At 32.7% G+C, this 9,643-nt stretch overlaps 1 long non-coding RNA gene and 1 pseudogene across 2 annotated transcripts; both read left to right on the top strand.

Moving 5' to 3' along the window:
• The first annotated feature begins 1,075 nt into the window (after positions 1-1,075).
• LOC146902598 (uncharacterized) lies at positions 1,076-8,960 on the top strand (annotated as a pseudogene). The gene is made up of 4 exons (XR_015023246.1): positions 1,076-1,160; positions 1,228-1,462; positions 2,405-2,623; positions 8,279-8,960. The product of XR_015023246.1 is annotated as an uncharacterized LOC146902598 (transcript).
• Positions 5,454-6,778, top strand: LOC146902599 (uncharacterized). The gene is made up of 2 exons (XR_015021555.1): positions 5,454-6,209; positions 6,514-6,778. It is a non-coding gene; the product is annotated as an uncharacterized LOC146902599 (long non-coding RNA).
• Positions 8,961-9,643: the final 683 nt, after the last annotated feature.

Genomic DNA, 9,643 nt, shown 5'->3' on the forward strand with positions numbered 1-9,643 from the left:
GTTTAAGAGGGTGTTTTATTGCAACAAAATTTATAAATGTCTGTGGAAGGTAGAGTTAGCCACAATGTCCTAACTAATTTTCGTAAGTTGAAGTAGAGGAGAGCAGAAGATTTGACAGATAAATTGTTGTCTAAAATCGTGTGCAATTATATATACAATAACAAAGTAGTAATCATTTTTCTTTGAATTTTCCACTTAGTATCTACTATAAATAGGGAAAATACAGTAGCAATATTTTTTTTACTTTCAATTTAAAGATTGCAAAACTTGCTATCCAATTTGAAGCCTCTACATAGTATAGAATGTTGCATATTCTTTAGTCATTGTTTCTGCAAAGTGTTTTGGATCGTTCTTTCTTGTGCTTTCTCCAATCTCGGAGTAGAAAGCCAATGCATTATTAACCAATGTTTGATCAATAGGCTCTCCTGCATGTTTCCGATCGATCTGGATATCGGAAAATAAAGATAAAAGAGATATTACAGAGAAAATCAAATGAAAATCACACATTCAACCAAATGACTGTTATGGACTCAATAAGGCAGCATTTGAAGATAATTAAATCAGTAGTTTTACTATCATTCAACTGCACAACTATCAGAGAAACATCAAGCATCATTAAAGAAATCAAGGCTTAGTGAAACCTTTTTTTCCAATTAAAGTGTAACACCTGGATTAGATAGTTGACAAAGATAGTCAAGCATTTTTGACTTGTCAATTCAAACAAGTTTCCATCATTAATGAGAATTGAGCAAATAGGATAGAAATTCGTTGACACCAAATGTTAACCGTTGCAATCAGATGTTTACAAATAGGATAGAAATTGAGCAAAAGAGAATGTTGGAAGAGCATAAGGAAAGAGAATTGAGGAATAAAATGTGAAAATACCAAAAAAAGAAATGGAAGAGAAATGGAATAAGAGAGGGCACTCTATGAACGTTTGATGAAGGTATTAGATACTAGTAGTTTATTTGACTTAGTCCTTAGTCCATATTTGACTTAGCCTTTGGTCTTCTATTGGTTTTTTTTTTTTTAATTTTTTTTTTTTATAGATTAGTCTTCTGTTGGTGATGGTAATATGAATGTGAATCATGGGAAAGAGGGATTAGTCTTTAAGAAAAAGTCTAAATTTTCAGTGGATTTTAATGTGTTTGCTACAAGAAGTAATCACTAAAATAGGTTTGATAGGGAGAAATTGAGCACAATTTGAGTTATTTTTTATATGTTTAGGTTGTATCCCAAAGACTAGTGTTGGGATGTCTTCACCTGATGTAATATCATCGTCAAGAGACTCGAGAGAATTGAGGACACCAAACTCCGAGGGTTTTGAAAAGGATAATGTGGATGGTATAAATTGCAATTCAGGACATGGATTAGCCAAAAAAATTCAGCAGCTAACAAAGTCAAATTTAAACAAGCAAACACTAGGACTGATATGTGGTGAACAAACCTACGTTATGTTCTAGTATGTGCAAGAGAGTTCTATTTGTTTGGTTATTTTTTAGTAGCATAACCATAAAGGGACTTACTTACTACCCAATAATACTACATCATTGTTTATCCTTTTTCATAGCTGTGTGACCCTTTGGAATTTTGTAGTTTTTTTAGAAAAAGCAAATTTATTCACGTCGAGTGTGTACAAGAAGCACAACAAACTCGCGGACAAGAAAAATACAAAGGCCACCGACATACCGGAAAACCCAAACAAACAGCCAGAAACCTGCCCCAACAAAACCTGGGCTGCCAAACCACAACAGAACAGCAGCCGAACCTGCTGCAACCAAAAAACCAGAAAACTGATGCTGTCATATACAGCACTGACAGCAGCACCAAAGACAGTCCCGCAAGCGCCGAATACCACAGCTTCAACCTCAAAGCACAGCAGACCAGCAAAACACTACTGCCTCAAACACTCAATAGGATTCCATTGCCACTCATAGAACAAGCAAGCCGTCATTTCCAACCGACTTAACCCCCATCTCCACGACATAACCTTAATCTCCTCCACAACCTCCTCCACATCGCGCGTCAAATTATTAAAAATTATGTCATTCCTTGCCCTCCAAATGCTCCACACCACCGCATGCCAAAATCATACCCACTCCTTTACGGATCATTTTATGACTAAAAGCTCCATCCCAACAATCCCACATAACAAAGAGATTTGGCGGAGTCAGGAACAAAAGGCCCAGCCAACACATCACCTCGTCCCATACCTTCATCGCGGCTGGACAATGTAAGAATAAGTGATTTGCCGACTCGACCACCTCATCACACATCACACAAGAAATGCAAGAATAAGTGATTTGTATCAACTATATAGTTGGTTAATTAATCATTAATTAATATGTTTAAATTCACTTTTATCCATTTGCCTCTGACCTTGAAGTCATATATCTTTGCGAAGGTTATTCTCATGTAAAGAGGCTCCAACGGAGTTTGTGCGGAGGGTCTCTATAGCTTAAAATTCACCTCTAAGGAACATGAACAGAGTGATGATTCCTATATGATTGCTTTTGAGAACCGCGCTGTCGCTGATGCCAACAACTTCTGTTTCCTACTGGGATCTTTTTTTGAAGATTTGGGCGGGGATTTTAGTGCCAATGCAGTTCCCATGTCAATACAAGTAAGAATATCAGCTTGCACAGCAAATCTTAATCTTAATCTTAATCTTAATCTTAATCTTAATCTTAATCTTAATAATATACAAGCCTCCTCCATTTTTTGGTCTCCTAATCTTAGGTGTCATCCTCTAAACCTCTTAATGCCACGTCACTTTAAAATACAATTTTAATTTTTACCATTTCAAGCATTCAATCAATCACAAATATTAAAATATCATTTTCCCTCTTCAATTCAAAATTCAAAATTCAAATTCTCTCAAACCCTTTTTTCCCTCCTACTTTTTCTCTCTTATTCTTATTCAACTTTAAAATAACATTGATTTCACTCATTTTATTTTTTCCTTTCTCTCTCCTCTCTTCATCTCTCAACCGATTCCTCCTCCCTCTCTCTTCTCTTCTGCGTTCTCTCTTCTGCTTACCTTCATTTCCGTTCAATTTCGCCATTCTCCCACTAAAGTAAAACCATAATCGTCCTTTCTTCATCCTCTACAAAAGCCACCCGCTTTTTGCCAAACCGGAATTGCACCACCGCTGTTGACCACCGTATCGGAATTCGTTTTTCACTGCACCGGAGTTGCTGTCAGCAGCTTCTTTTATTTTCAAAGGTTAATTGTTAATTTCAGCTTTTGTATTCATCTTTTCTCACATTGAATCATTCATTGTTATTCATTTTAATTTTGATCTTTGTTTGGTTTTTTGTTTATTCATTTACGGATGCTATCATGAGGACTTAGAATTTTGTCGCCGAACTCCAACTCACTGCTCCGAAATTATACACGTGACCTTCAATATCAGGTACTCTACACAAATTTCTTCAATTTATTTTGTTTGGTTTTTTTATTTTCGTGTTGATTTTAATTTCACTTTCCTATTTTGTGATTTTCAATTGTTGATTTCAAGTTTTTATTGATTTGAAAGTGATTATGTATGCGGATTTGTAAAGATAACTTTTAATCATTAATGATTTTTTGTTGAAAATGGATGATATATCTTAGGTTTTATTTGCTTTGCCGGATCCATTGCTCTCATGGGTATAATACTTGGAGGTATATATATTTACTTTATCGATTTTATGTTGAATGTATAATTTGATGATTTTTTAGATTAGTCTTTTGTTAAATATGAAATTTGGTTATTTTATAAATTAGTCTTTTGTTGAATGTGTACTTCTAAAAATCGATTTTCTGATGAATATGTAATTAAGTTATGGATATTGAAAGGAGCATATGAATATGTCTATAAGACATATTAGCAAACAACCAATTTCTGAAATGTGAATTGATTGAGATTAAGTTTATGAAAGCAATACTAATAATGTTCCTTTAGAACTCTAAGTGATTGAATGATGAACATTGGCACATCATTGAGTTGCCATTGTCTGCAGTTTTTTGGGGTTCTCTACTATAGGTGAAAAATTTGTTTGTTCAAAAAGCATAATAATTTTGAGAGAATATAAATCTTCTCTACTATAGGTGAAACATACTTTTTTTTAAGAGAATAACACAGACATGTTCAAGTGAATACATGGTTGATCATTGGAAATCTTCTCCTGTAATATAAATGATATTGATTTTAGCATTTTGGTATTGATTGTATGTATTTTTTTTGCAGCAAATCCTGAAGTACACTAAAATCATGCAATTATTCTATATATTCTTCCACCACCTCTCTACACTCAATAGCAAACATAACAGGACAGATCGCAGCCATGTATGTTGTTGCATATCCTATATTATGAACAAATCCTGCTGTGCATATTAGTTGATGTACTTTCAACGAGTCATTTTATGTTTGCATTCTCTTAACTATCTAGTTAATGATTCATGATTACAATGAATTTTCTTTTCATGCTTTTGATTGTTTCATTTAGTTTTATTACTGTGATTGATAGAACAATAATTATTACTAAAAGCTATTTTAGTTTTCATCACATCTTTGGATCTGCCAAATCCTGATTTTAGGAACTGATATGCCAAATCCTCATTTTAGGACCACATGCACTTTGGATAACCATTATTTTATTTTATTACTTTGAAGCCTTAATATTTAATTATATGAGAAAAGGGCAATTGATTTAAGAAGAAGAAAAAAATCAGTGATGATTCATATTTCTTATGAAGCTTGAAGTAGTATTACTTTGCTAAATGTTACTTTGAATTTGCTCTCTTTTGTGCCCAATGATGTTGCTTCTTTATAATTTTTGGGATTTGGAATTTTAATCATGTTTAACTTTCATTAGAAGCAACTCAGACTTATCTGAATTCTTAAAAGTGACCTTGAAGTCGAAGTGTCAATTGCTCTTATTTTAACTCATACTTGCACATCCTTTAGGTCATACTTTCACATGATTTTTTATTTTTCTAGAGTTTTGGTTTGATTATTTGCCTCAACTGCATTGTAAGATTTTAAGTTAGGATATGGTGGGCTGTGTGTAGTGCTAGATCTGTTTCAATTTCAAAATGTATATGAGTTGTAAATATGAATTTAACTCGCTGATTATATTTTATTAAAACAGGTTTTCATGGATTTGTTTGCATTAAGGTTGATGGTTATGATGTTAACTCGATGATTAAGGTTTTCATGGAACTCAAACTCAAGGTCACTTCCATTAGCCTTTAAAACTATAAATATGCATCATTGTCGCTCTTTTAATTGATCCATGATTACACCTCTGCAAAATTTTAGTATAATTTTGATGACATAATTTTATATATTTACATTGTTTTTTAGGGGTTTTATCTTGATGGCTGGTTCCAGAGGTATACTCATTGAATTGTGCACATTTTGCGAGCAGATCTTTTTTCAGTTAGTTTACTTGGTATGTTCCTTTTCTTTTCAAACATTCATTTATATATAGATGGCCCAGATGAGAAAGACAAAGTCTCAAGTTAAGGTCAAAGTTATCTTGAGTTTCTACCTATATTTGATGTTTTCTTCTGTTATGATTGGACTTTCTAAATATATCTTGAGTTTCTCAATATATTTGATGGTTTCTAAATATATTGTAATCAACACAAACTGGAATATTTGGCTGTCCTGAGACATGGTCGACAACAGAGTTTGCTGTGACCTGAGGTCCTGAAATATGTATTCGTGTTGGTCTAGCTCTAAATCAAACAATCACTATCTAAATTGTCACACACAACAGAGTTTGTTGTGACCTGATTTTTATGTGATGTTACCTTGATTTTTTTCTTTATTATAATAATAATTGTGAGATGATTAAAGAAATTTTTGTAATATGGTTTTTACTTTTAGTCATTTGGATTTTTTAATTCCGTCTCAATTAAGGTTGTATTATTGGTGAGACTTCTGTCTCAATTTCACCCACACACACACATATATAATAAAACAAAACATATGAGCACTGCCATATCTCGATAAACTTTCATTTTAGAAGCTATCATTGATATGAAGGCTAACACTTGCATCTCCTTTTGTGGCTTTGCCAACTCTACGCATTTCATTAGAGATGCATTTTTACCTGAGTTATTTCCTTATCTTTGTAAACATTTTTTTTCTTCCACAAGTTTGAATTCTGAAGGATTTTTAGAACATGCATTCAAATGCCAGGTTCTGAAGGATTTGGTAATTTTTTGTCGAATGTGTACTTTTATCTTTCTATAAGTTATTGAATGGTGAACCTTTGCACGTAATTGAGTCGCCATTTCCTGGTGTATTTCTTTTGGGGTTGTCTACTATAGGTGGAATATTTATTTGTTCATAAAGCCTAATAACTTTGGATTTGATTGATTAGTTTTGATACACATGGTCATTATTTTAATGGATTCTTAAAAGAACATCATGTCAAGCTATTTTCCCTCAAAACTGCAAGTCTGTAGATAGTTAGACTTCATAAGATATATTTAAGTTATTTTATTTTGACATGCAGATTAGATTCTTGACATGAATCTTAGCATTTATTGTATATGGACTTTCTTCACATTAAGATTTGTAATGGTGTTTGGACAGTTCGGGAAAACAACACAAGTTCAGACGTAAGAGGGTGCTCTGGGTATACTTCAGACATTTTGTTGAAATCCTTTTCACATGTATTTTGATTTAGTGGTGTAAGAACTAATAAGTATTGTGCATGGTTTGCCTTGCATCTTATATCTTTTGCATATTTTATATGATATTTTTGTAATTTTATGCTCTTTTATCAGAGCCGAGACCATGTTTCTCTTGTTTTGCTTTAGAGAAATAATAATACCATGAATGGTTTTTGAATAAATTATAAGCAAATGGCACATACACACAATTTATGATTTCCCATTATGCTTTTGTAGCATGGGAAATTCTATTTGTTTTATCATCATTATATACATCATAGACTGTCATACAATTTGGTTTTAGACGAGAGAGGGAGTAAACTAGAAGCTAGGGAAATTATATAGCTTTATTTCATCAATGCTAATATTAGATGGTCACTATTAGTTAATTAATTCCTTATTTTCCATACTTTTACAACTTATTAATTCCTCTACTAACATGAGTCTATTGTCATATCTTATGTTATTGTATATAGTTAACTGACTAAATATTTTGCCACTTTTTACTAATCAATTCATACAACACGAGAGGCTATAAGTATTTGATTTAAATTTCTATTAAAAGTCCAAAGTATCATATTCCTTAAAAACATCGGAGTTACATGTATTTGAATTAAGTTTCTATTTATTTTAAGTCTAAAGTTACATGCAATTTGGTTTTAAATGAGAGAGGGAGGAAACCAGAAGCTAGGGAAATTATATGGCTTTCTTTCATCAATGCTAATATTTGATGGTCACTATTAATTACTTAATTCTTTACTTTCCTTACTTCTACAACTTACTAATTCCTCTACTAACATGAGTCTATTGTCGTATCTTACGTTATTGTATATAGTTAATTGACTAAATATTTTGCCAATTTTTACTGATCAATTCAAACAACACGGAATGTTATAAGTATTTGATTTAAATTTTTATTAAAAGTCCAAAGTTTCATATTCCTTAACAACAGTGGAGTTACAAGTATTTGAATTAAGTTTCTATTTAATTAGGTCTTAAGTTTCATATTCCTCAAAAAACATGGGGAGCTATAAGCATTTGATTTAAGTTTCTATTTAATTAAGTCTAGATTTTCGTATTCCCCCAAAACATAGAGCCATAGGTATTTGATTTTAAGTTTCTATTTAATTAAGGACATAAGTATTTGCCGCTTTTATTGGTAAAATATATTTGTCAATAAACAAAAATCAAGGCCAATCATTGTCCAAGGTTGGGTTGTAGTTACCTCAGTCATCATTATTTAAACTATACAAATTAAATTGATGTATCTTTCATTATTTAAACTATGAAGGGGTAGCAAATGGATTGTCTACAAGGACCAGTTTTGATTACTTTTTTTTGCTATTAATCTATACAATTGTTATTGTGTTAAGTGTCAACAATTCAATGCCTTACAATATACCGTTTTTTGCCCGTGCGTTGCACGGGGCAAATACTAGTAAGAACTTATATGCCTGACATATCAACTAAAATGTCTCATTGTTCTTGTTGAACCACTCACTAGCTAATCGGAATTGATAATTTTGTTTAGTTTTTTAGGTTAGCTGTTGTGTGTATAATTGAGTTTGATATATGGCTTTTCTATGAGGGTGCATTGTTTTGTAGGAATTAAATGAAGAAAAAATATCACATGGCAAGAAAGTAGTAGTCGTGAAAAAGAGGCAGCTTCAACTCTATGCCGGACAATTATTTACCGATCTTGAGATGGCACGGTGCTCAATAATAGAACAAGATAATTGGTGACATCGAGATGATTGATACTTTATGAAGTCCCACAAATAATGTTCATAATGAAGAACTGCTGAGCGTAGGTGAAGAGTGCTGGTCACTACCACTGACTGAACCTTGGCGGCAGGTTTCTCTATAAATTTTTCCTTGTTTTAAAAGTTTAAATATTCATGTAAGTTGCAACATATCCTACCAAGGGATGTCCACCACACTGAAGTCGTTAGGTGCATGATCTTATAGAAGCTCTAGGGATTGACAGGGGAAAATTCGCACTCTGTGCAATGTACATTTGAAATTTGAAAGTTGGTTCAAATTGCAATGATCTGAAACAAATTTTGTTCAAGTTGAATTTCTGAAACCAATACACGCATGTAAAATGAAGTGTTTGAAGTTCGTCTTAACTTAATAAAAAATTATGTCAACTATTTATATAAATGGAAATATACTGTAGCAAACTGGACGAATGGTATTTTTTTGCCTGGGAGGTTCAACTTCAGACCAAAAATTTATAAAAACGCAGATTGGAGCAAGTCCAGATTGCATTGCATGTTTGCATGACTTTCGAAAGTGAAATCGTACCTGGGGGATAGTATATTAAACTATATCGAGTAGTATTCAATACATATTTGATTTGCCAAAGTTTACGTGTGAAGAAAGACAAACATAATGCAAAGAGGTAAACAATGTACCAATACCATCTGAGTCTGACCATATACTTTTCGGAAGTGCAATAGGAAGATCAAGCTCAATGCACAAAGCTAGAGGGTTGAGTAATAGGATTTGTAGTAGAACCATTTGAGACCGATGGTATTTTACTTTTAGAAAGGCACACGTAAGATTCCAAGAGTTTGATGGAGGATAAAATGAAGGTATTTGATTATCAAGTACCGATGAAGTCATCATGTTTATAAGGTATGCAGTAAGTCAAATATCACCACAAAACAGTGGAGATCATATTTTCATGAAATAAAAGTGTCTAGCAATTGTTTGGAACCGTGTCCAATTACTTTAAATGCGTGAATTTTGACTCATTTAGAAGAAATTTAAGAAGCTACAAACTATAGCTTTGAATTGTACCCGTGTCTACTCTTAGTGGACGGTGTAAACAAACATGTACACTTGTGTCCACCCTTAGTTGACTACTTGATTCTGAAAACAAACACAAATAAAGTGGTTTTTGGATTGGTTAAACAATGCTCTTGAGGGACTTTTTTTTTGTTGTTGAAGGAATGCTCTTGAGGG

Source organism: Medicago sativa, chromosome 8 (genome assembly GCF_051527215.1).
Source record: "Medicago sativa cultivar Bolivia chromosome 8, Bolivia_mono, whole genome shotgun sequence".
Lineage (NCBI taxonomy): Eukaryota > Viridiplantae > Streptophyta > Magnoliopsida > Fabales > Fabaceae > Medicago > Medicago sativa.